Below are 27,878 nucleotides of genomic sequence, written 5' to 3'. Positions count from 1 at the left end.
GATATTTTTCAATAAGTGGACAGCATTAGTAAAATGTACACTAGCAAGTTCGAATTTTCATTCAACAAAGGCATGGTTCGATAGGAGGACAAACAATACTGTGGTTAATGGGCACACAATAGGCATATAATTATTTCAGCAAGCTTCACACAATTTCCAAATTGATTTACCTGTCTCTTATATATTTCCTCATGTTTCTTCGAGGTTCTAGATTTAATTCTGAAGCTGAGCGACTTGGTGAACCCTGAACCATTATCCCACTTTTTCAGTGGTGAGTGGTTCTTCATGTCAGGCATGAAAACCATGTTCCATGACACCAAGAACATGAAACTGGGGAAAATGCAAGCTGGAGTTGAGTAATAAGCTTGCTGTATTGTGGCTATTGTCCAATAGACAAGCAGGATACATAAAGCCACAACTGTTGATAACAGGTTCCTGTCAGTTCTATGTCACATAACACTATTTCAACAAACTGTCCGAAGGTAAGCAGAGGGTCATACAATATTGTAACTGGAACATCAAAATAGCATAATGAGTTACATTATTTGCTGCTAGCCCAAACTGACCTAGCAACCATCTCAAGTAAACTCATCAAAGATCGGTGCAACATAACTTGTAAAATACACAGGCTAGTTACTCTTATGAAATAAATTACCTAGGTAGAACATCCCCATTGAATCCTGCTTCTTCCTAAGCTAAAAGCCTAATACTACTCAAATGACAGTCTGATCAAATGGTGCTTCAGACTATATTAACAAGAATCTGCAGAGATGTAATGGAGAAAATATGTACTGTTCACACAAATTTTTGAATTGATTCAACAGACAATGTAAAATTAATAAACCAAGATACTCATAAAAGCTTGTATTTAAAAAATATGCTGTCATTAAACTCGTTCCTGAGGAAGGTAAGGCCTCAGCTGGCTTTACATCGCACCGACACAAATAGGTCTTATTAAAAGTTAAACAATTAATTTAATGAAACCACCTATTCAATACTAGTAAATTCTTTAGGATTATATTACAGTCATTATATTAAGTTTAAGTATGGTACATGTTTCACCTGTCATTGCAGGCATCATCAGCCATGAAATCTAACTCCAAGTCAGAGCTCTTAGTGGATGTTATAGTAGGATTATTCATAAATCATATCTTTTATATAACAATTTGCACTGAAATACAAGAACATTAAGGTCATAATTTGGAGTGAATAAGCGGTTCATGTCTTGAAGTTCTAATGTGAGGTTCAACTAATGTTCACATCCAACAGAAACAATAGAAAGTGTCAACTCTCATAATTCCGATAATGAGAACGGCATGAAACAAGTGGAATTTAAAACATCTATACATTATTTTATTTTTTTATAAGCATTATGAGAGTTGACACTTAGTACTGTTTCCATTGTATGTGAACATTAGTTGGACGTCACATTAGAACGTCAAGACATGAACGGCTTATTCACTCCAAATTAGGACCTTAATGTTCTTGTACTTCAGTGCAAATTGTTATATGAAAAATATGATTTATGAATAATCCTAGTATAACATCCACTCAGAGCTCTGACTTGGAGTTAGAATTCATGGCTGATGATGCCTGCAATGACAGGCGAAACATGTACCATACTTAAACTTAATATAATGACTGTAATATAGTCTTAAAGACTTTACTAATATTGAATAGGTGGTTTCAATATATTAATTGTTTAACTTTTAATAACTGAATTTCAATACGGTCAAAATGAAAATAATCACTTTTAAACAAATAGGTCTTATGCTGATGATGGGATAACATGGAAAGGAAACATCCGTGGCCTTAATTAAGTTACAGCCCCCAATATTTGTCTGGTGTGAAAATGAGAAACCACAGAAAATTATCTTCAGGGCAGCCGACAGTGGGATTCAAACCCACTATTTCCCAAATGCAAGTTCACAGCAACGCACCCCGAGATGCACGGCTAATTCGCTCGGTGCCAGAAAGTGTCTGATACAAGTAGACTACAGATAGCTCTAGATGATGAAACAATGATAAACCTTTAATTGGGGAATGAAAAATAATGATTCATCACATTGACACACAGTATATTTCCATTGGACATGAACATTAGTTCATAAAAATGTCATAAAAATGTTGAATGTTCTTAGAATTTGATCAATAATGTTGTTTGGGTCATCAGTCCATAGATTGGCTTGATGCAGCACTCCATCACACCCTATCTGTGATAGACTTTTCATTTCCACATAACTACTACATCCTACATCGCCTCTAATCTGTCTGTCGCATTCATACTTTGGTCTACCCTGCCGTTTTTGCCACCTACACTTCCCTCAAAAACCTACTGAACAAGTCCTTGGTGTTTTAAGATGTTCCATCATTCTATCTCTTCTTCTCTTCTTCTGGTCAAATTTTGTCAAATTGTTCTCTCACCAATTTGTTTCATTTGTAATTCAATCCAATCATCTCACCTTGAATTGTGTATAATGGCAATTAATCATAGTAACCAAAATGAATTTTATACACATTAAACTGCTCGTAGAATGAACAGACTAATATCAGCTGCCATGAGGTATAGATAACATAAATCTTGTATTTAATCTGACTTTATTTACTCTCCTTACTATGTGCCATATTGATTAGTTAAATAGTGCTAAGTACAATATGCCCTAGTTACAGAATAAAACTGTTAAGTATATCAAATATAAAATTAAAAATAAATTACTACTGTACAATTTTATCACTATCTGTGGATGAGGGAGATAAAATAGAAACCACTGCATGAGAATTAAATTAAATACACAAATAAATGCTAACTTTCCTATATTTTAGTACTTCTTAAAGGATTTATACAGTTTTCTTTTCTTAAATTAATTTAACATTGAATTAACATACACAGGTTTTTGGCAATGGAGGATGTGAAAAGAACTGTGAACAAACTGGTGATGAACTTCACTAAGGTAAAGCCCCAGCTTTTGCCTTGTGTGAAAATGGGAAACCATGGAAAACCATCGAGGGCTGTAAAGCACACAGTACCATGCAACTAACTTACTCAATAGAAACAAAAGTAACTTGTCTACTATCTGTAAAAAAATGTCACACACCACCCAGTATTCTATACTTTATTTTTTGCTATTTGTTTAACGTAGCACTAACACATCGAAGGTTTTCGGCGACGGAAGGGTGGGAGATTGGGAAAGTAGCGGCTGTGGCCTTAATTAAGGTACAGCCCCAGCATTTGCCTGGTGTGAAAATGGGAAAACACAGAAAACCATCTTCAGGGCTGCCGACAGTGGGGTTCGAACCCACTATCTCCCAAATGCAAGCTCGCAGCTGCGCGACCCTAACTGCACGACCAACTCGCTCGGCATGTAACACAACATTTTTAGATATTTACAAAAGTTCAACAGAAATAAAATGAAGAGGATACAAGACAGATTATGATGATGATGATATTGGTTTTATGTCCCACTAACTACTTTTACAGTTTTCAGAAACTCCGAGGTACCACAATTTTGTCCTGCAGGAGTTCTTTAATGTGCCGATAAATCTACCAACAGGAGGCTGACATAACTGAAGACCTTCAAAAACCACCAGACTGAACCAGGAATGAATCAGCCAACTTGAGCTCAGAAGTCCAGTGCTCTACCACCTGAGCTACTCAGCCCAGCATAGTATGAAATGAAAAAGAAAAAAATGAAAATTTAACACCAGCTAAAAAAAGCTATATATACTTATACTAGCTGTAGTGCCTGTCATTGACGGGATAATTACATAGCATGTACATGATTATATTTTTGTTCACCCCTCACTTTGTTCCCCAGATTCTTAAGCACATAAGTGGCCATACCTCTCCGTCAGCAGCTTGTCGTGACGTACTTGTTTCCTTGCTCTCTGTAGCCCTTTGCTGTTTCAAATTGTTTTGTATTATTGCTGATCTTTATTTGATCTCTTCCTTCCAGGTTAAAAGAAAGCCAAAGTATAGGGTTACTTTCAAACAAACAAAAAACATATGTATAAAGCATTTAAAACGTTACCAAAACAGTCAATGCTGATCTGCATTTAGGGCAGTCGCCCAGGTGGCAGATTCCCTATCTGTTGTTTTCCTAACCTTTTCTTAAATGATTTCAATGACATTGGAAACTTATTGAACATCTCCCTTGGTAAGTTATTCCAATCCCTAACTCCCCTTCCTAAATGAATATTTCCCCCAATTTGTCCTCTTGTACTCCAACTTTATCTTCATATTGTGATCTTTCCTACTTTTAAAGATGCCACTCAAACTTATTCGTCTACTAATGTCATTCTATGCCATTTCTGCGCTGACAGCTATGAACATACCCCTCAGTCGAGCAGCTCGTCTCCTTTCTCCCATTTCATCCCAGCCCAAACCATGCAACATTTTTATAACGCTACTCTTTTGTCAGAAATCACCCAAAACAAATCGAGCTGCTTTTCTTTGGATTTTTTCCACTTCTTGAATCAAGTAATCCTGGTGAGGGTCCCATACACTGGAAACATACTCTAGTTGGGGACTTACCACAGATTTATAAGCCCTCTCCTTTACATCCTTCCTACAACCCCTAAACACCCTCATAACCATGTGCAGAGATCTGTATCCTTTATTTACAATCCCATTTATGTGATTACCCCAATGAAGATCTTTCCTTATAATAACACCCACCCAGATACTTACAATGATCCCCAAAAGGAACTTTCACCCCATCAACGCAGTAATTAAAACTCGACTTTTCCTATTTGTGAAACTCACAACCTGACTTTTAACCCAGCTTATCATCATACCATTGCCTACTGTCCACCTCACAACATTATCGAGGTCATTTTGCAGGTGCTCACAATCTTGTAACTTATTTATTACTCTACATACAATAACATCATCCGCAAAAAGCCTTACCTCTGATTCCACTCCTTTACTCAAATCATTTATATATATAAGAAAACATAAAGGTCCAATAATACTGCCTTGAGGAATTCCCCTCTTAATTATTACAGGGTCAGATAAAGCTTCGCCTACTCTAATTATCTGAGATCTATTTTCCAGAAATATAGCAACCCATTCAGTCACTCTTTTGTCTAGTCCAATTGCATTCATTTTTGCCAGTAGTCTCCCATGATCCACCCTATCAAATCCTTTAGACAGGTCAATTGTGATACAGTCCATTTGACCTCCAGAATCCAAAATATCTGCTATATCTTGCTGGAATCCTACAAGTTGAGCTTCAGTGGAATAACCTTTCCTAAAACCGAATTGCCTTCTATCGAACCAGTTATTAATTTTGCAAACACGTCTAACAAAATCAGAAAGAATGCCTTCCCAAAGCTTACATGCAATACATGTCAAACTTACTGGCCTGTAATTTTCAGCTTTATGTCTATCACCCCTTCCTTTATACAAAGGGGCTACTATAGCAACTCTCTATTCATTTGGTATAGCTCCTTCAATCAAACAATAATCAAATAAGTACTTCAGATATGGTACTATATCCCAACCCATTGTCTTTAGCAAATCCCCAGAAATCTTTTCAATTCCAGCCTCTTTTCTAGTTTTCAACTTTAGTATCTAATTATAAATATCATTGTTATCATATGTAAATATTAATACTTCTTTAGTCACCTCCTCTATCTGGACATTTTCCTTGTAATCAACAATCTTTACACACTGCTGACTGAATACTTCTGCCTTTTGAAGATCCTCACATACACACTCTCCTTGTTCATTAATTATTCCTGGAATGTCCTTCTTGGAACCTGTTTCTGCCTCAAAGTACCTATACATACCCTTCCATTTTTCTCTAAAATTTATATGACTACCAGTTATGCTTGCCATCATGTTACCCTTAGCTGCCTTCTTTGCTAGATTCAATTTCCTAGCAAGTTCCTTCAATTTCTCCTTACTTCCACAGCCATTTCTAACTCTATTTCTTTCCAATCTGCACCTCCTTCCTAGTCTCTTTATTTCTCCATTATAATAAGGTGGGTCTTTATTATTCCTTACCACCTCTAAAGGTACAAACCTGTTTTCACATTCCTCAACAATTTCTTTAAACCCATCCCACAGTCTGTTTACATTCTTATTTATCGATTTCCACCAATCATAATTACTTTTTAAAAACGGCCTCATGCCTGCTTTATCAGCCATATGGTACTCCCTAATAGTCCTACTTTTAAAACCTCCCTTTCTATCACATTTATTTTTAACTACGACAAAAACAGCTTCGTGATCACTAATACCATCTATTACTTCGATTTCTCTATAGAGCTCATCTGGTTTTATCAGGACACGTCCAGGATATTTTTCCCTCTAGTTGGTTCCGTCACTTTCTGAATCAGCTGTCTTTCCCATATTAGCTTATTTGCCATTTGTTGGTCATGCTTTCTGTCGTTTGCATTTCCTTCCCAATTGACATTTGGTAAATTAAGATCTCCCGTTACAGTCACATTCCTTTCCATGTCATTTACCCACATAGCTGATTATCTTATCAGATAATTCTGAATCCGTGTCAGCGCTACCCTTTCCCGGTCTGTACACTCCAAAGACATCAAGCTGCCTATTATTTTGAGAAATGAGCCTTACACCTAGAATTTCATGTTTCTCATCTTTAACATTTTCATAGCTTACAAATTCTTCTTTTACCAGAATGAATACTTCACCTCCCACCATTCCTATCCTATCTCTCTTAAATTTAAATAAAAAACTCTTATGTATTGAACAGGTGGAATTTATAATCCAGTATTATTATTTGACTTCACACTCTCCAGTTCCGTGAAAAAAATTCTGCAATCCATTACATCATTTCTCAACCATGATTCAACTCCTATTACAATATCTGGTAAATATATATCTCTAAATTACAATTCTATTCCTTTCTTTACTATACTTTGACAGTTCAACACTAACATTTTTATATCATCCCTACTTGACTTCCAGATCTCTGTACCCTCATCACCGCTTCCTAGACAACCCCCTTTTCCCAGAATGTACCTCCCTATTACCGTTCTAAACAAATTTCCTAACTTACATGTACCACTGTGGTTTACGTGAAGGCCATCTGAGCGCAGATCCCTATCTCCTACCCACCCATTAGAGTCTAGAAATTTCACTCCCAGTTTCCCCACATACCCACTCCATAGACTCATTTAAATCCCCAATCATCCTCCAGTCAGTATCCCTCCTACACAGTATTCCACTGATAACAATCTCTGCTTTCTTAAACTTTACCCGTGTTGCATTTACCAGATCCCACACATCCCCAACTATGTTGGTATTTATATTAGCTTGCCTTACGTTGTTGGTACCAACGTGAAACACTACCACCTTCTCCTTCCCCTCCTTCTCTTCTACTTTTCTCAGCATCTGCCTCAACCTGATTCCTGGATAACACTCTACCCTGGATCCCTTTCCTCCACACACTTTTCCCACATGTCTAACGATGGAATTCTCCATGACCAGAGCCTCAACCCTACCCAACTCCTTTGATCACCTACCCTCCTGGTCAGCCCTATCTTTCCTGATAGTTGCAGAAGCTACTTCCTCCTCCCTTTTCTCCCTCCCATGACCCTGTTCCACTTTTCCTATCCTCTACTCTACATTCCCCTTTCCTACCTTTTCCCTTCCTCCTACTTGCACACATCTCAGCAACAGTTCCCTGTTCCTCATCTTCCCTCTGTTGTTCTACCTGGAGTGGCTCATAACGATTTCTCTCACAGACACCTGTCCTGAATTCTGATCCTGAATAGAGCTCTTAGTCTACAATCTCATTCCCCTTAGAACATTAGACCACCTGTCTTCTACAGTTCCCTCCTTTCCTTCCGATCCCTTTTTTACACCTGCTGTAACCCGTACATTGTTTGAGGGAGGCCTAACCTTCATTCCTGTCTTCTGAGAGAATCCTAATTATATCCCTCAAACTCTCCAATTCCTCCCTCATACCCCTCAATGCCTCGCCACAACCACAGCTCCTACACTTGCACTCTTTACCCATTCTTTACGGACAAAATGAAAAGAAAAGGAAAAGTAAAATAACTTGGTTTGTGTAAAAAAAAAAAAAAAAAAGGAAAAAAATATGTGAAAAGAAATATTGTCTAGGATAGTACTCAAAGATCACACGACAATTAGGTAAGTAATATACTACTCCACTATAATACTACTTAGATGTATTCTATTTTTATCCTACTACACCCTAACAGATAAAAACTACTGTTAATTACTGAATACCAAAAGGAATACACAAAAATTACACAATTCTATACTGCAGTTAAGTCTCTCCTAATTACAAAAGCAAAATTTTAGTAAGAGAGTTTCTACAGGTACCTCTACTACACTACACAAAACTTTTACAATAATTTTACAAAATTTTACAATAGTAAAATAAGCACGCTAATGTCCAATAAGATACTACTCGTATACTGCTGTACAGTACACTACAATAATTTTAAATACGTTCAGACTTATTCTAATTATAATACTAGTACCGTATGTCACTACTAAGCACAAACAGAAATTGAAATTGCAAGTTTGAAATTTTCACGAACTACTGTACTCAAAGATTACCAACAAAGCTAAATGCTTAGACAGATTATTATTAGTACTATGCTTTAATAGATACACACACAAAGATACTCACAAATATAGCAGGTAAGATACTGTACTATCTAAATATACCGTATCTGCGCTACAATTCTAAGCTGAAATGTGGTTATATGAATTTTACTGCTGGTGGATTACTATTATTTTCCCTACTATGCAGGACAGAGAATATAAGTGTCTTTAAATGCCGAAAAATAAGAAGTTGTCTGCAATAATTTCTGTCAAAACTACATTGGGGGCTTGAACTGCAATCTCTTTAGCAACTCTCTTTACAGTCTATAGAGATAGTCACCAACTCTTGGACTTAACCTTCACACAACTGCCACTGATATATATATCCCTTATTTTTGGCTGTGTCTTAAAAAGTATAGAACAAAAAATGTCACGCGCTATTTTCTTGTAAAACCAACCATAAGAGTCATACAACAATTTTTATGTTTTAGGCCCTTTCTGAATCAACCACTCCTGAAATGTTTTTGAACAACTTATAGATAAGATTTTTTTATTTGCTTTACTTCACAGTGACACAGATAGGTCTTATGGTGACGATGAGATAGAAAAAGCCTAGGAGTGAGAAGGAAGTGGTCGTGGCCTTAATTAGGGTACAGCCCCAGCATTTGCCTGCAAAAATGGGAAACAATGGAAAACCATCTTCAGAGCTGCCGACAGTGGGGTTCGAACCCACTATCTCCCGGATGCAAGCTCAAAGCTGCGCGACCCTAACCACATGGCCAACTCACCCGGTCGTAGATAAAATTAGACTCGACTTTATTCTAAACAGAAATACCTAGTTTCAATAAGATCCACCCATCCATTTTGCAATGATGCTGTGAAAGACACACACAAATATTAAACTGACCTCAATACAGGTCAATACAATGACGTCAGTATTCTCGTCAGAATACAATACTGACAGACTGGAATGTTGCATTTAAAAGTAATGCTATCATATGAAATGCTAGATAATATTAAAATTGGCGAAGTTTCTCACTTTTCACTAACAGTACTATGCTGGCGTTCTAGCAATGCCAAGCTCCAGAGCTGGAATGACTCACCCACAGACACCAATGAACACTGCCCTGCCATTTTCCATTAAGGATGCACACTACCCATTCCTATCAGAGCTTCATAGCAGGGATCGAATAGCTGGGAGACTATGATGAACCAGTGTGTCATGTACCAGTAATTATCAGAACATGTATGAGCCAGAGGAATCGCACGATTTAAAAAAAAAAGTTATCATACTCCCCAGCTACTTCCTGCCAATATTCAGGCAGGCTGTTCACCGTGGCACTAAACAGTAATACAACCTATCAGAGATCAATAGCAACAGAAGAGACAAAGCACATTATAACAAGCAATAGTCAATGTAATGTTAATGTTGATCAATTTTAAGGACATTCCATATTGTTTTCTTTTGGCTTGATGGTTCATGTTTGTGGGTTACTGTAGTCACGTCCTAGTTCGTGAACCGTGGGCAACGGCTGAGTGGCCTAGTAAGTGGTCCTGAGAGTCGGGATACCAGTTGCTATGGAATGGGAGTGGGCATCTCGGACATATTCTGAGTCCTGGCCCTCCTTGTGCTCAGGCGGCTAGGACTATACAATCCACCGGTGATCCATAACCTGTTAGAGGAGAGATCCTCCCTTGGACTATGTGCAAGTAGGGTAGAATCCTGCCTCATGAATTTACCGAGCTCAGAACATTTTAAGCAAGCATCTGACCTGTGGGAGTAATAGAGTCCTACTCCCATTTGACAGGCGAGGGACTCCTTGGAAACAACTTGGCAAACGAAATGGAATTCGATGGGGAGCTATGAATATTAATGGGGCTTATGGAAGAAAGAAAGTAGAACTGGCTGAGTCAGCAAAGAGGTTGCATCTGGATGTGCTAGAAGTAAGTGATATCCAGGTAAGAGGAGATAACAAGGAAGAGATAGGAGATTATAAAGTGTACTTGACGGGTGTTAGAAAGGGAAGGGCAGAGTCTGGGGTAGGGCTCTTTATCAGGAATACCATTGCACGCAACAAAGTTTCTGTTAGGCACGTAAGTGAGCGAATGATGTGGGTAGATTTGTCAGTTGGAGGAATTAGGACTAGAATTGTCTCAGTGTATTCACCATGTGAGGGTGCAGATGAGGATGAAGATGACAAGTTTTATGAAGCATTGAATGACATCGTGGTCAGGGTCAACAGCAAGGATAGAACAGTGCTAATGGGCGGTTTCAATGCAAGAGTTGGGAATAGAACTGAAGGATACGAAAGGGTGATTGGTAAATGTGGGGAAGACATGGAAGCTAATGGGAATGGGAAGCGTTTGCTGGACTTCTGTGCTAGTATGGGTTTAGCTGTTATGAATACATTCTTCAAGCATAAGGCTATTCACCGCTACACATGGGAGGCTAGGGGTACCAGATACATAATAGACTATATCTAAACAGACTTCAAATTCAGGAAATCTGTTAGGAATGTACAAGTTTTCCGCAGATTTTTCGATGATACAGATCACTATCTGATCTGTAGTGAACTAAGTATCTCTAGGCCTAGGTAGAGAAAGTGAAATCTGTCTGCAAACGAATAAGGGTAGAAAATCTCCAGGACGAGGAAATTAGACAGAAATACATGGATATGATTAGTGAGAAGTTTCGAACAGTAGACAGTAAGCAGTTTCAAGATATAGAAAGAGAATGGGTGGCATACAGGGATGCTGTAGTAGAAACAGATAAGGGAATGCCTAGGAACAACTGTGTGTAAAGATGGGAAAAGGCGAACATCTTGGTGCAATAATGAAGTGAAAGCAGCCTGTAAACGTAAAAAGAAGGCTTATCAGAAATGGCTCCAAACAAGGGCCGAGGCAGACAGGGATTTGTACGTAGATGAAAGAAACAGAGCGAAACAAATAGTTGTTGAATCCAAAAAGAAGTCATGGGAAGATTTTTGTAACAACTTGGAAAGGCTAGGTCAAGCAGCAGGGAAACCTTTCTGGACAGTAATAAAGAATCTTAGGAAGGGAGGGGAAAAAGGAAATGAACAGTGTTTTGAGTAATTCGGGTGAACTCATAATAGATCCCAGGGAATCACTGGAGAGGTGGAGGGAATATTTTGAAGATCTTCTCAATGTAAAAGGAAATCCTGGCGGTGTTGCGAATAGCCAAGCTCATGGGGAGGAGGAAAATTATGTTGGTGAAATTATGCTTGAGGAAATGGAAAGGATAGTAAATAAACTCCATTGTCATAAGGCAGCAGGAATATATGAAATTAGACCTGAAATGGTGAAGTATAGTGGGAAGGCTGGGATGAAATGGCTTCCTAGAGTAGTAAAATTAGCATGGAGTGTTGGTAAGGTACCTTCAGATTGGGCAAAAGCAGTAACTGCACCTATCTATAAGCAAGGGAACAGGAAGGATTGCAACAACTATCGAGGTATCTCATTGATTAGTGTACCAGGCAAAGTATTCACTGGCATCTTGGAAGGGAGGGTGCGATCAGTCGTTGAGAGGAAGTTGGATGAAAACCAGTGTGGTTTCTGACCACAGAGAGGCTGTCAGGATCAGATTTTCAGTATGCGCCAGGTAACTGAAAAATGTTACGAGAGGAATAGGCAGTTGTGTTTATGTTTCATAGATCTAGAGAAAGCATACGACAGGGTACCGAGGGAAAAGATGTTCGCCATACTGGGGAACTATGGAATTAAAGGTAGATTATTAAAAGCAATCAAAGGCATTTATGTTGACAATTGGGCTTCAGTGAGAATTGATGGTAGAATGAGTTCTTGGTACAGGGTACGTACAGGGGTTAAACAAGGCTGTAATCTTTCACCTTTGCTGTTCGTAGTTTACATGGATCATCTGCTGAAAGGTATAAAATGGCAGGGAGGGATTCAGTTAAGTGGAAATGTAGTAAGCAGTCTGGCCTATGCTGACGACTTAGTCTTAATGGCAGATTGTGCCGAAAGCCTGCAGTCTAATATCTTGGAACTTGAAAATAGGTGCTATGAGTATGGTATGAAAATTAGCCTCTCGAAGACTAAATTGATGTCAGTAGGTAAGAAATTCAACAGAATTGAATGTCAGATTGGTGATACAAAGCTAGAACAGGTCGATAATTTCAAGTATTTACGTTGTGTGTTCTCCCAGGATGGTAATATATATATATATATATTTTTTTTTTCTTTTTGCTAGGGGCTTTACGTCGCACCGACACAGATAGGTCTTATGGCGACGATGGGATAGGAAAGGCCTAGGAGTTGGAAGGAAGCGGCCGTGGCATTAATTAGGGTTCAGCCACAGCATTTGCCTGGTGTGAAAATGGGAAACCACGGAAAACCATTTTCAGGGCTGCCGACAGTGGGATTCGAACCTACTATCTCCCGGATGCAAGCTCACAGCCGCGCGCCTCTACACGCACGGCCAACTCGCCCGGTGGAATGGTAATATAGTAAGCGAGATTGAATCAAGGTGTCGTAAAGCTAATGCAGTGAGCTCGCAGTTGCGATCAACAGTGTTCTGTAAGAAGGAAGTCAGCTCCCAGACGAAACTATCTTTACATCGGTCTGTTTTCAGACCAACTTTGCTTTACGGGAGCAAAAGCTGGGTGGACTCAGGATATCTTATTCATAAGTTAGAAGTAACAGATATGAAAGTAGCAAGAATGATTGCTGGTACAAACAGGTGGGAACAATGGCAGAAGGGTACTCAGAATGAGGAGATAAAGGCTCATTTAGGAATGAAATCGATCGACGAAGCTGTACGCATAAACCGGCTTCGGTGGTGGGGTCATGTGAGGCGAATGGAGGAGGATACGTTACGTAGGAGAATAATGGACTCTGCTATGGAGGGTAAGAGAAGTAGAGGTAGACCAAGACGACGATGGTTAGACTCGGTTTCTAACGATTTAAAGATAAGAGGTTTAGAACTAAATGAGGCCACAACACTAGTTGCAAACCGAGGATTGTGGCGACGTTTAGTAAATTCACAGAGGCTTGCAGACTGAACGCTGAAGGGCATAACAGTCTATAATGATAATGTATGTATGTATGTATGTATGTTGATATTAGGCCATCCAATGTACAGGGAATCCTCCTTCCTCCTTTCATGACCTTCCTCCACAGCTATTTCTCATTTTGATTGTCATCTTAACAATTTTCCTAGCCAATATGGGCTGATGAGCACGTAGTTTTCACCTTAAAATGATCATGAAAAAACACCACCTTCATCAGTTAACACAACTCAACAATATTTCCATGTTAGCGATGCAATGCTCAGCGTTGACATGGAATAGCCAACAAAAGACTAAATTATGAATATCTTTTTTATCATAGCTGATCATCTGTGGCTCACGCAGCAGCGCGCCGGCCTCTTACCGCTGGATTCCATGGTTCAAATTCCGGTCACTTCATGTGAGGTTTGTGCTGGACACAGCAAAGGCAGGATAGGTTTTTCTCTTGGTACTCTGGTTTATCCTGTCATGTTTCATTCCAGTAACACACTCTAATATCATGTCATTTCATCTGTCAATCATTAATCACTGCACCGGAGGAGTGCGAGAGACTTTGGTAGTTGGCACAATTCCTATCCTTGTCACTAAATGGGGCTTTATTCATTCCATTCCTGACCCGGTTGAATGACTGGAAACAGGCTGTGGATTTTCATGGTTCGGTAAAACCATATAAGGCATAAATGATCGGAAATTTTATCTATTCTCTACAACTTTTATGTAGTGTGTATCGATAGGACTAGTAATAACAATCATATTTGAGAATTAAATTTTATCCTTGCCCTGAGGAGAATAAAATGACTTATACCCTAGATTGTAGTGCCCTATTTCCCCGACTTTACATATTAATTTTCATATTATTCTGTTCATTCATTCTCTTATGGCATACAGACACAGCCAGAAATAACGGAAAATTAAAACTTGCGTTTCCTTCTTACTGTGGACGCAGCCAATAAAGAAATATCGTTCTCTTTTAGTTCTGAGCAATATACAGACAAAACTTATACCGGTATGTATAATCTTCAATACAAATTAAATCTACTAATTCACGGTGTTAAAAGTAACGAAGATACTAGAATGGTTCCAGATATGTGTCCAGGGTAGTAAACAATACTAAAATTCTTATTAACCTTCAGAAAAATGTAAAAAATTGCATATCAAATGCAAATGCAGCATATCTAAAGAGTGAGAAGATACAACTATCTTAGAATGAATAACACAGAGAATTATGGATTCAGTTGTAGCATGAGAATTAAGACTAAATCAAAGAATATTTTAAAATTAGGCTAATGTTAAATCAGTCATTTTAATAACAACAATTCTTATTCAGTACATTAGGAAAGCACCTAGATCTTTACAGTGTGCAGGAAGGAAACAGCAAAGGAAGCAGATAAAGGTGCAACCACAGATGTGACTGTACAGTCTGAGCATAAAATTCACACAATGCAACACCCCTTTCTGTTCTCTAAACACAAATTAATCCTTAAAAATGATTGATATTAATTTTAGTCTTAATCAACCTAAAAATAACTAGAAGACCGGAAAGCTACTATTATGAAGAAAGAATACAACATTGTGTACTTCTGTGTTAGTTTCACTTAAAAGAGAGGAACGGAATATTCAGAAACAATTGAATATGGTAACTACAACTTTCTGGAAAATATTAAGAAATATTTTTAGCAAAAGAAATATTTAATAAGTTGCTCTACGTCGCACTGACACAGAGAGGTCTTATGGCGACGATGGGGGTAGGAAAAGGCTAGGAGTTACGAGTAGAAAGAGAGCAGCCGTGGCCTTAATTAAGGTACAGTCCCAGCATTTGCCTGGTGTGAAAATGGGAAGCCACGGAAAACCATATTCAGGGCTGCCGACAGTGGGGTTCGAACCCACTATCTCCTGAATACTAGATATTGGCCGCACTTAAGTGATTGCAGCTATCGAGCTTGGTTAATTTTTAAAATTGAAATTACCTATAAATATTGGACAATTTATATACTTCAAATGAATTATGAAAATGCCACTAAAACAACATTTCCATGTACTGTAAAAACAATATTCATTCATTGAAACTCATTTTCTTGTCCTTGCAATTCTATTCTAAAAAAAACAAAGATACTGATTCATTATAGACTGTGAAGACATCTTACTTGTCAGTGTATGGTAAATGATTACTGTAATTGTGTTACTGCTAGTCAGGCATGTCATGATGTGTGGTGGATTGATTGTTGTGCTGCTATATTGAATTCAGTAAATTTGTTATCTGATGAATATATTCATTAGGTAGTTACTTAGTGTTGGCATGAGAATGTCTTATGGCTGGGGGTCATCTGAAAAATTTCCATTATGGAAGTGACCGTAACGGAAGTTAGTGTGACGGAAGTGTAACCCTAGCAACCGTGCAGGCTATGTCTTGCGGCTGGTGGCCATCTGAGATTAGCAGCCGTTGATAGATAGTGATGACCGAGAGACATAATTATGAACATTTGATTTTCACAAAGGGAAAAGTGGTTTCTTTTGACTATATTATTCAAAATTATTGCACACATCATAATTTATTACCCTCTTTCACACCCCAGTAATATCTTTAGTGTATATCACCTCATCCTATTCTGCATGAGCTAACCTCTAAGATACCATTAAATATTTCGGAGTAACATTTAACGATAAAATCTGTTTTGACCGAGAAAGAATTATAATGTCACTTGTAAACAATTCCATAAATACTGATGACATGTTTGATTAATGTACTTTGTTGAACAAACATAGGGAAGGGAAGGGAAGGGAAGGGAAGGGAAGGGAAGGGAAGGGAAGGGAAGGGAAGGGAAGGGAAGGGAAGGGAAGGGAAGGGAAGGGAAGGGAAGGGAAACCAGTATGAACCTTTAAAAACAGTGAAAAAAATTCAGCAGTAACGAGCGTATCGCATTATCATTTTATTGGCTTTACGTCCCACTAACTACTTTTATGGTTTTCGAAGACGCCGAGGTGCCGGAATGTAGTCCCGCAGGATTCTTTTACGTACCAGTAAATCTACCGACACGAGGCTGACGTATCTGAGCAGCTTCAAATACCACCGGAGTGAGTCAGGATCGAACTTGCCAAGTGGGGGTCAGAAGGCCAGCGCTTTAACCGTCTGAACCACTCAGTCCGGCGTGAGCGTATCACAAAAAATTGTCCTGGCTTGGATCAAAAAATACATATATGGTACACCTATCAATTGGCGTATGTCCTTAACGTTATTTCTTAAATGTTGTTGGTTTTATGCCCAACGAATTACTTTTAATGTTTCGGAGACGCCGAGATACTGGAATATCCTGCAGTTGTTTCATGTACCGGTAAATCTACCGACAGAGATTAAGTACCTCCAAACAGAGCCGAGATCGAAACCGCATACTTGAGCGAAGGTCAGCGCTCTGCCGCCTAAGCTACTCAGCCCGGCAGTGTTTTCGTTTAACCTAGAGATGCTCCATTTGACTCTACCAGATGGCAGAGTAAACCAGATCCCTTTTGAGCTATATATGATGGGTTTCGATTAATTTTGTCAGGTAAACACCTAATGTGTCACAAGAGATCTTTTACATGTCGACACCGTACGACACCGAGGGCCTTGGCGTCCCAAGACGATCGTTGTCCAGCCAAATGGCCTACAGGTATTGGAGTGATAAAGTAGCGTAACGAAGTCCTCAGCCGTACTGCTTGGCTTCACGGCTGGGTTCGCTGCTTCTCGTATCACGAGGCTGAGTGAACAGCTTTCTTGACATCAGGAATCAAACCGGGGCTCCAAGTAGGAGGCAGGCACCAGAAACCGCCGTTTAAACACAAAATCACAGAAGAACATTTACACGAAATTCGTGCTAACTTCGAATGTTCACCTCGAAAATCTAATCGGCAAATGACTCGTCCGAAAGGAGTAACTCCATCTTCTGTTTAATCAACCACAAAGTTGTTAAAGCTGAGATCATATAGAAACCCGTGCGTGAACTGAAACCATTTGATCCAAAGGTTAAGGGGACGAAAAACCAAATAACACATCAACAACAACAACAATAATAATAATGAGATAGACCACGGCTAGTTATCGATATCTAGCACCTAGACCGGTAAGCAGCTGTGAGCTCGCATTCGGGAGATAGTGGGTTCGAATCCCACTCTCGGCAGCCCTGAAGATGGTTTTCCGTGGTTTCCCATTTTCACACCAGGCAAGTGCTGGGGCTGTACCTTAATTAAGGCCACGGCCGCTTCCTTCTCATTTCTAGGCCTTTCGCTTTAGGTCGCAACGACACAAATACGTCTTATGGCGACGACGGGATAGGAAAGAGATAGGAGTGGGAAGGAAGCAGCAGTGACCGTATCTAAGGTACAGCATTTGCCTGGTGTGAAAATAGAAAACCACGGAAAACCATCTTCAGGGCTACCGACAGTGGGGTTCGAACCTACTACTTCCCGAATGCAAGCTCACAGCTACGCACCCATAACCGCACGGTCAACTCGTTCGGTATTAGAAATTTGAGGCGAGCATTAGAAATGCAATATAAACCCGGCATTCGCTTCGCGTTAAAGTAAGTTAATCATTTTCAGAATGACCAAGATAGTTGTTTTAACCAGATTCTTTTCTCGCAAGCATTATCTGAGAATTATTCCATCTCATTCCAGTACTCGTCTTAAGTAGGTGGCAGAGCCGGAAATCAAATCCGGACGCACTAAGCGGAAAGCTAGAACACGACGATCTGCACGCACAAGTCTGCGCGGCCATTAATATTCTAGGTCTGCCATTAATCGTAATGATGAAACGATAGTTAAAAGCTATATTTTCACTCTCCAGAGAAGAATAGGTCTTTAGTAACCTCCCAACTCCGGTTATAATGACATTACTTGGTTTCGTAGCAATACTTTCCTGAGCACTACGGTTGACTTTTTATTGGAGGGGGGGGGGGGAGGGGCGAATAGAGGAGAGTCCCAGGGCAAGAACTATGCCCTCTTATTCATCTGTTTCCTAGGAGTACCCGACGAGTCGGAAAGTCTAAATATGCTACAGTGGCGGGGGAGAAAACGATCCGACTTGGAGACATTTTCCTCCAAGCCAGAGGAGAAATCCACCACCCCACCCCCCTTCCCTGTTAATTTGGAATATAATGTGTTAGGAATTTGATAAATGTGAGGAGGAAAGCTTCTCTTAAGAAACGGTTGTTTTCAAGGTTGAATTTTGAGTTTTTTAATGAATTGTGCTGTAATTTGGAACAGGCCTAAATGTCAACTTCAGTATGTGACTGGGACAAAACGGGAGACCTTTCAGTATAAGGTGATAGAATGTCTTCAGTATCTGTACCAACGAAATGAAGGCTGCCCAAACATTAGTTCTGTAAATTTTATACTGCAAGACAAACGCTAAATGAATACACAACTGATTAATAAATAGGAACGGAGTCGCTCTTGTTCATGTAGTTTTACTCTGAAATTTTATATATGTTATAACGTAAAAACATACAATTTCCTCGCCCCAATTTTAGATTGCACACACTCCAATGGGGTGACTGATAAATGTCAGTCCTGTATTTGAAACTCTTTAGGGACAATCGCCATTACGACCAAGTAGTTTCTCACGCGTCATAGCACTTGTTCTCATGAATGAAACCTCAGTACTATCACACGGCACTACTTTCTCTTCCCACCATACTTTCCCAGAAACAACGTTCGAGCCATCAGATGGATATCCCAACATATGCATGATGCAGCATATGAACTTCCTTCCAGTCTCTGCCTGATGGCTGCGGACGTGTGTCCACAAATTGACATAACGTAAGATGTTTCAGTTGACAATGCAATACTGACTACGCCCCTGCCCTCTCTACAGCCTAGAATGATATGTTGTACTTTCTTCCAGGGAAAAATTAGAAGGAAAGGAACCAGCCATTATGCACCAATGATAATGTTCAGAGAATGTAAACTTAAAAGCTCTCCAGTCTGCCGAACACACAGTTTCAATATAAATATTACACTAGAACACACATGTAAAAAAAAAAAAAAAAATATATTAAACAAGAAATAAACACACACGTGTATCAATCTCATGAGTATAATAATTGGTTTAGTGTAAGAGAAGGCCTAATGGCCTTAACTAAGTCAATAAAGACATTTACCTATCTATATCCATCTGAAGCCCCCGTGGCCCAGGCGGCAGCGCGCCGGCCTCTCACCGCCGAGTTCCGTGGTTCAAATCCCGGTCACTCCATGTGAGATTTGTGCTGGACAACGAGGGACAGGTATTTCTCCGCGTACTCCGGTTTTCCCTGCCATCTTTCATTCCAGCAACACTCTCCAATATCATTTCATTCCCTCTCTCAGTCATCAATCATTGCCCCAGAGGAGTGCGGCAGGTTTCGGTACCCGGCACAATTCCTATCCTCACCGCTAGATGGGGACTCCAGTCATTCCATTCCTGACCCGGGCGAATGACTGGAAACAGGCTGTGGATTTTCATTTTCATCTATCAACTGTAAGTTTACATTGAAACTGGATGGACCCCGAGAAGTATGGCTTCCTTGTTAACAAATATATATCCAGAGGAGATGAGATAATTATTGACAAGCTAGTTATAGCTAATGAACGAATTTAAGAAGCAGAATAGCTTGGCGATAGATATTAAAGGTAACAATGACTGTATCTTCCAAATCAGCCGTAGAGAAATACAGGAAAGAATTAAAGAAGTTAAAGAAAGGGCCTGACAATATTGCTGGGGAGGTTCTGAAATTGGGAGGTTACGCTACTTGGAATACTAATTCCAGATGACTTGAAGAGAGCATCCCGATTAGAGAGAGAGAGAGAGAGAGAGAGAGGCGGGAGAGCAGACTGGCAATGGACAACTATAAGCTCGTAAGCCCTTATAAACAAATGGAACGCCTTATTTCAAAATATCTAACGGAACAATGGGAAAAAAGTTCGTGGATTAATGACTGGCCACATGGTTTTAGAAAAGAAAAATTTCCTGCGAGAGCCAGATGTTCTTTCAGGATATTAGCGGGTCACTAGATCAAGGTGTGCAAGTTGGCACTATTGTAATTGATTTTGCTGAAGCATTTGATGTAGTACCACACAACATTCTGATCCGAAAACTCGTGGAAACAAACAAAAGTGGATAATGCTCCTACGAAGTTAATATAACGTCGGGAACAGAACAGGGTAGTGTTATCAGGCCTCTACAATGTATGGCGTTTATCAACGTTCTGCCAAACGATGTTAGAAGTGACTGCAGATTGTTTGAGGACGATTGTATAATACACAGAAAAATAAGAACCGTTGCCGATAATAGGTTATTACAAGCCGATCTAAATGCACTGCGTAATTAGTTACTCGATAGCAAAATGAGAATAAATTCACGAAAATGCAGTCTCATAAGAATGGGGAAGAAACAAAGGCAAGAGGGTTTTTAATACTGTCCTGGATCGGACGTTCTTGTGGAGAGCCACTTATTCAAATTCGTAAGAATCCACGTTAAAAGATCTGAAATGGGGCACTCGCGTAGGAAGTGCAATTACTAAAGTGTACAAGCACACTTCGTGGTGAGGGTGCTAAAGGGCAGCAGTTCCCAAGCGTAGGCGCTGGGCTATTTAATGCGGAAAAATCTTATTTATGACAGCTAATTTCTAACGATTATCTGTGCAACACTTCCACGCCGACGAACGGTAGATGCCAATCCACTCCGAGTGGAACTAGTGGAAGTAGGGTGCAAGGTAAACTATAAATATTAACAGCACGTACAGTAAGCTATGTAGTGGCTAATGGTTATCCAGAATATTGGTGCATAGTGATGTTCAAGTTAGTCAGGATCTTCAACTGCAATGATATTATTTAGTAAACTGGCATTACATACTGTAGTTAAAACATTTAAAATTGGTTTGCTGCCAATAACGATTGCCATAATTGCATATATCTCGGTGGTATGATTGCCTGTGATTGGAAAGTTAAAGTAAATTGAATATGAAAGAAACACAAAGTGCAGTCTCATGTGTTTGTGAGTAATAAAGTTTTGACAAACTTTCTTTACCCAGTAATAAATCATTGTAATAGTAAGTTGTGAAATTTCGAATATGTTTCTGAAGAATTTCGTCTGGAGCATGGCACTGTATGGTTGAAATGTGGGTAAATCGGATCGCGAAAGAAGAGTTACAGAATCCAATTGGTGAAATTTGACCAGAAGACGAGATAGAATGATAGCACACATCTTAAGACACCAGGGACTTGTTGAGTTAGATTTTGAGGGAAGTAGGCAGGGGTAGACCAAGGCATGAATATGACAAACAGATTAGAAAAGATTTAGAATGTAGTAGTTACGCAGAAATGAAAAAGTTAGAACAGGATAAGATGACATGGAGAATAGCATCAAACCAATCTATGGACTGATGACCCAACATTATTATTATTATTATTATTATTATTATTATTATTATTATGGCGCATGATCTCTGGAATGGTGTTTTCTCTGCACTGTATATAGGTCTGCCTTTGTTCTCGCTACAAATACTAGATAGCCATTTTTGTTTTATTTCTCAAGGACTGTACTTTTATTAAAGGTCCAGTTTTTTGGCAATGTCCACTAGTGTGGTTATCTTCTTCTTCTTCTTCTTCTCCTCCTCCTCAATCTTCTTCTCTTCATCTTTTTCTTCTTCTTCTCTTCATATTTTTCTTCTTCTTCTTCGGATCTACAGTTCATTGTAAACCTTGACTTATTCAACAATCTTCCGCCATTTGTCTCGATACAACGCTAAAGCTTTCCAATTTCTAGTTTAGTAGCTAGCAATTGTTAAAATTACGTTCTTTATATCGATGAGCATACACCAAAGTTCTAGTGAATATATTCAAAGGCAAGCTCTAAAAATTTGTATTACAAAATTATGGCAACTTCATACTCAAATATATCACTGTATTTCAGTTTGATATTATTAGAGCCCGAATTATATGTAATATAAAAATGAGAAATATGAACATACATATGTAGCTAAAATTGACAAAATATGTAGTTAAATACGAAAGAAATTAAAAATATGTAACTTTAAATCTAAGCTTTATTTGATGTATTCTTGTACACAGAAAAGGAAACAAAACCGAAAAAAGTTAAAAGTGCAGATGCTATTCAAACTCTAAATTTCATTATTGGAGGCACAATTAATAACTAAATAGTTTTCCACATTTTCTGCGGACATCGAATGCCTTCTGTTTGTTAGCATGTTCTTATATATAGAAAAAGACCTTTCAACTTCACATGAAATAACTGGCGCGTATTTCAAATTGCCCGGCAAAGAAATGTTTAATTGTAGACTTGCTGAAGCAAGGAAGGTCCTTATTAAGAGAGGAGAAATTTGATTATCATCAAACACAAATATGCTTATTAGAAAAATGTTCCTGAAGACTTTTGTGTGGACTGTAGCCCTTTATGGAAGCGAATGGAATAATCGAAGAAGAAGAAGAAGAAGAAGAAGAACGAAAGAAAGAAAGAAAGAAAGAAAGAAAGAAAGAAAGAAAGAAAGAAAGAAAGAAAGAAAGAAAGAAAGAAAGAGAAAAGTCCATTTTGACATATGGCATTAACCGAGGACTGACGAAGGGATCACAAAAGAACCAAACTAAACCCCATGGCACTACAGCCCTTCAAGGGCCTTGGCCTACCAAGCGACCGCTGCTCAGCCCGAAGGCCTGCAGATTACAAATTGTCATGTGGTCAGCACGACGAATCCTCTCGGCCGTTATTCTTGGCTTTCTAGACCGGAGCCGCTATCTCACCAAAAGATAGCTCCTCAATTCTAATTACGTAAGCTGAGTGGACCTTGAGATTCTTTGACAGAATACTTCACTTTAAATTATTTTTAGATGTTAGAGACGTACAGGATTTTTAAACTATTTTCAAGTGTTTAATTAAAAACTTGAAATAATGTAAATTTAGTGAAAAAATAATTGTGTTTTCTTTCAAATGCGCTATATCCTTCAAAATATTTAAAATATGTAATGTTTATCAAAATATTTATTATGCATCGAAATATGTAAAAATATGTAACTTTAAACTCCTGGAATAATGGTCCTTTTAGAGTGAATCGCCGACATTCTAGTTTTTCTTGTAGCTACAAATATGGGAACAGAATATGCAATTACATATAATCCGGGCTCTAGTTATTATATACCGGTACGTTCTTTACAAAACACTGAATCTGAGACAAAATCTTTTAAATATGCAACGGTTAGTCGAGTGTTCGAGATTCTTAATATACCTATTGAACTAGTGGAAGAGTTGCATTCCTCTCACAGCACAGAGTGTAAGTGAGCATGATGTAACTGGAGAACTCAGGTCGACGAAGACAACATACGTCACGGTACACAAATGAGGGAGTGGTGTGGCAGCCGTAAAGAAACATGCAAGGGGAAACACAAACCAAACTACTAAAACACCAGAGCAGGAAATACGGAAGGGGACAAAAAATTACATGACCAGCTCGTGGCCACCGACTTGAATTGTACACAGCGTGAATATCTTGAACCCCGCAGTATCTTCAGTCTTGTATTCGACCCTGTAATTCTCACTATCAATGCTCAAAACTTTTAATTGGCTAAAAACCTAACCCCATGGCATTTCACCCCTGAAGGGCCATGGCCTACTAAGCGACCGCTGTTCAGCCCGAAGGCCTGCAGATTACGAGGTGTCATGTGATCAGCACGACGTATCCTCTAGGCCGTTATTCCTGGCTTTCTAGACCTGGTTTAATTGGCTAAGCACAGTCAAAGTCTATGTCAAATTCTAGGGCCTATCTCATTTACGTCGCACCGACACAGATAGGTCTTATGGCGACGATGGGATGGGAAAGAGCTAGGAATGGGAAGGAAGCGGCCGTGGCCTCAATTAAGGTACAGTACAGCCCCAGCATTTGTCTGGTGTGAAAATTGGAGATAGAAAATAAAAAGTTACAGCACATGAAGAGAAACGTTATGTTACTCGTATATACAGACCAGTAATAGATGAGATACCTGTACTATTAGCCTATTAAAAAATTACAATAGGCTATGTACGAATGCTGGAGACCAAGTGTTGGTTCACAGACGTTCTGATTTTTAAATTCGCCAGCTGTTAGTAAAAACAAGTATTACATAAAAACTAAGCAACGGTTTTCTGATGTGGATTGTTTTAAAGGGCAGAACATTAAGTCATCGGACACAAGTACTGTAAATGCAAACGTCGAAATGTATACTATCAACACAGAAGTGCAAAGGAATCTGAAAACATGACATACCATATGTGCCCACTCCTTCCAGCACACAGTAGAACAATATAAACCTGAACATACTGCTTTCCAATCAACCGACAATATTACTATTTACAACACCATGTTACAGTAGGGGGACATGCTTTGACCACTTCCAGATGACATCTTCTAAATCCAACAACTACACAACTCCTATTAGTGCTATGGTTTCTAAATACACACGAGTGAATTGTGACAAAAATAGATCATATAGCAAAAATGATTAAGAAACAGTAAAAAGAACTGAAATCAGTTTTCAATATCAGCGTCACCATCGCTTTTATATAAACATGTTCACTACCAGGGGCGATAACATATTCACCACACTACATTATTAATATTAATTTTCAATTCGTTTGTTAAATATTACGTTTTCCCCATGTTGTTTCTTTGGACTTCGTTATCTCCAATCGTCTGCTTCTGACAGCAACACGATTAACGTTGCTTATCATACTAGCGTACTGTAAATTAACAAATTCCGAAGAAAACGGAATATAAAAAAATAAGTTTAGGAACCATAATTTAGCAAGCCCACAACATAAAGATGCATAGCCTGAAAACATACCTTTATTTGCAACGCATCTTTAACTTGGCAAGCAAGATACACTAAGCCGATGGAACGTGCGAACAATAGAGTCAATTGGCAGAATGGAATGACCGGATGTTCGTCATAGCTACTCCAGCATACGTTCCGTGCAGAACTGGCTCGGAGGCTGACACAAATCAGCTCCAGACCTTCCAGGATATTTAATTCATTTTGCAGTTTTTCAGCAACAAATCCACATTGTCATAGCAAAACGAAAAGATTTGATCATATTATATAATGCCCCTCCATTAACAGAACATTTTTTTTTTTGCTAGCTGCTTTACGTCGCACCGACACAGATAGGTCTATGGCGACGATGGGGCAGGAAAGGCCTAGGAATGGGAAGGAAGCGACCGTGGCCTTAATTAAGGTACAGCCCCAGCATTTGCCTGGTGTGCAAATGGGAAACCACGGAAAACCATCTTCAGGGCTGTCGACAGTGGGGTTCGAACCTACTATCTCCCGGATGCGAGCTAACAGCTGCGCGCTCCTAACAGCACGGCCAACTCGCCCGGTGAACAAGTAATTAATCATCTCTCTCTCTCTCTCTCTCTCTCTCTCTCTATATATATATATATATCATTACAGACCGTTATGCCTTTCAGCGTTAGGCCTGCAAGCCTCTGCATTTACTAAACGTTACTTTCATGTCTGTTACTTTTAACTTACGAATAAGATATCCTGATTCCACCCACCTTTCGCTCCCGTAAAGCAAAGTTGGTCTGAAAACAGACCGATGTAAAGATAGTTTCGCCCGGGAGCTGACTTCCTTCTTACAGAACACTGTTGATCGCAACTGCGAGCTCACTGCATTAGCTTTACTCAACCTTGATTCCCTCTCACTATATTACCATCCTGGAAGAACACACATCCTAAATACGTTTATCTACCTGTTCCAGCTTTGTATCACCAATGTGACATTAAATTCTCTTGGATTTATTACCTACTAATATCAATTTAGTCTTGGAAAGAATAATTTTCATACCATACTCATTGCACCTATTTTCAAGTTCCAATATATTAGACTGCAGGCTTTCGTCACAATCTGCCATTATGACCAAGTCGTCAGCATAGATTAGACTGCTTACTACATTTCCACCTAACTGAATCCCTTCCTGTCACTTTATACCTTTCAGCACATGATCATGTAAACTACCAACAACAAAGGTGAAAGATTACAGCCTTGTCTAACCCCAGTAAGTACCCTTAACCAAGAACTCATTCTACCATCAATTCTCACTAAAGCCCAATTGTCAACATATATGCGTCTGATTTATTTTAATTATCTACCCTTAATCCCATAGACCCCCAGTACGGCGAACATCTTTTTCCTCGGTACCCTGTCATATGCTTTCTCTAGATCTACGAAACATAAACACAGCTGTCTATTCCGCTCGTAGCATTTTTCAATTACCTGGCGCATACTGAAAATCTGATCATGACAGTCCCTCTGTGGTCTGAAACCACACTGGTTTTCATCCAACCTCTCTCAACCACTGATCGCACCTTCCCTTCCAAGATTCCAGTGAATACTTTACCCGGCATACTAATCAATGGGATACCTCGATTGTTGTTGCAATCCTTCCTGTTCCCTGGCTTATAGATAGGTGCAATTTCTGCCTTAGTCCAATATGAAGGGAACATACCAGCACTCCCTACTAACCTTATCTTCATTATCTGAGAGAGTATAATTTCAAACCGAACCGTATTATTTCCCATAAATATGGTAAGTTCATTAGAATGATATCAATCGTACCCACCAGCTGAGCATTCCTACTCTGAATTACCTATATTAACTATTATGGCAGAATAGTGCGGTAGATTTAAGCTCTACATATAAAGTTCACCCTTTTATTAGAACATGGCAACCTGATCGAATTTAAATTTACCAAACAGTGCATCCCCCTTAATAGAACATTATTTTTTTCCATGATCATACACTCTTTATTTTATTAATAACTACTATTCTACAGCCAACGGCCGTAGCCGTGTTGAAACACCGGATCCCGTGAGATCTCCGAAGTTAAGCAACATTGGGCGTGGTCAGGGGTTGGATGGGTTGCCACACGCTGTTGGTGGGGGGTAAGGGAATGGAGGAGCGGAAAGGAACTGGCCATCCTACCGCACGTAAACTCCGGCTCAGGAATACCTCTGCGGAGGTCCGGCCCTGTCTTCGGGCAGTATAACCCTTACCTACTATTCTAGAGGCTTATATTATAGGAAGCTTATTATTTAATAAATTCACCCATCGTTATTTACTTGAAGGCCAATCAATTGAAGTAATTTGAACAATTCTCCCTGCAATTACACTTATTTTCATTGCTCTCCCATCCCTCCGACTTCTTTATCTTCTTGACGAATCTATAGATCCACAGGGCCAATCACAGATTTATATCTATTGTAATTGAAAGAATTAGTATTAA

At 39.2% G+C, this 27,878-nt stretch overlaps 1 protein-coding gene across 2 annotated transcripts in view; it reads right to left on the bottom strand.

The window, feature by feature from the left end:
- loco (locomotion defects) overlaps positions 1 to 27,878 on the bottom strand; it is a 308,467-nt gene that overhangs the window by 139,915 nt on the left and 140,674 nt on the right. The gene's annotated exons all lie outside the window — the stretch shown is intronic.

The sequence above is a fragment of the Anabrus simplex genome, chromosome 5 (assembly GCF_040414725.1).
Source record: "Anabrus simplex isolate iqAnaSimp1 chromosome 5, ASM4041472v1, whole genome shotgun sequence".
In the NCBI taxonomy this organism is placed as follows: domain Eukaryota; kingdom Metazoa; phylum Arthropoda; class Insecta; order Orthoptera; family Tettigoniidae; genus Anabrus; species Anabrus simplex.
This window is presented reverse-complemented; position numbering and strand designations above follow the sequence as displayed.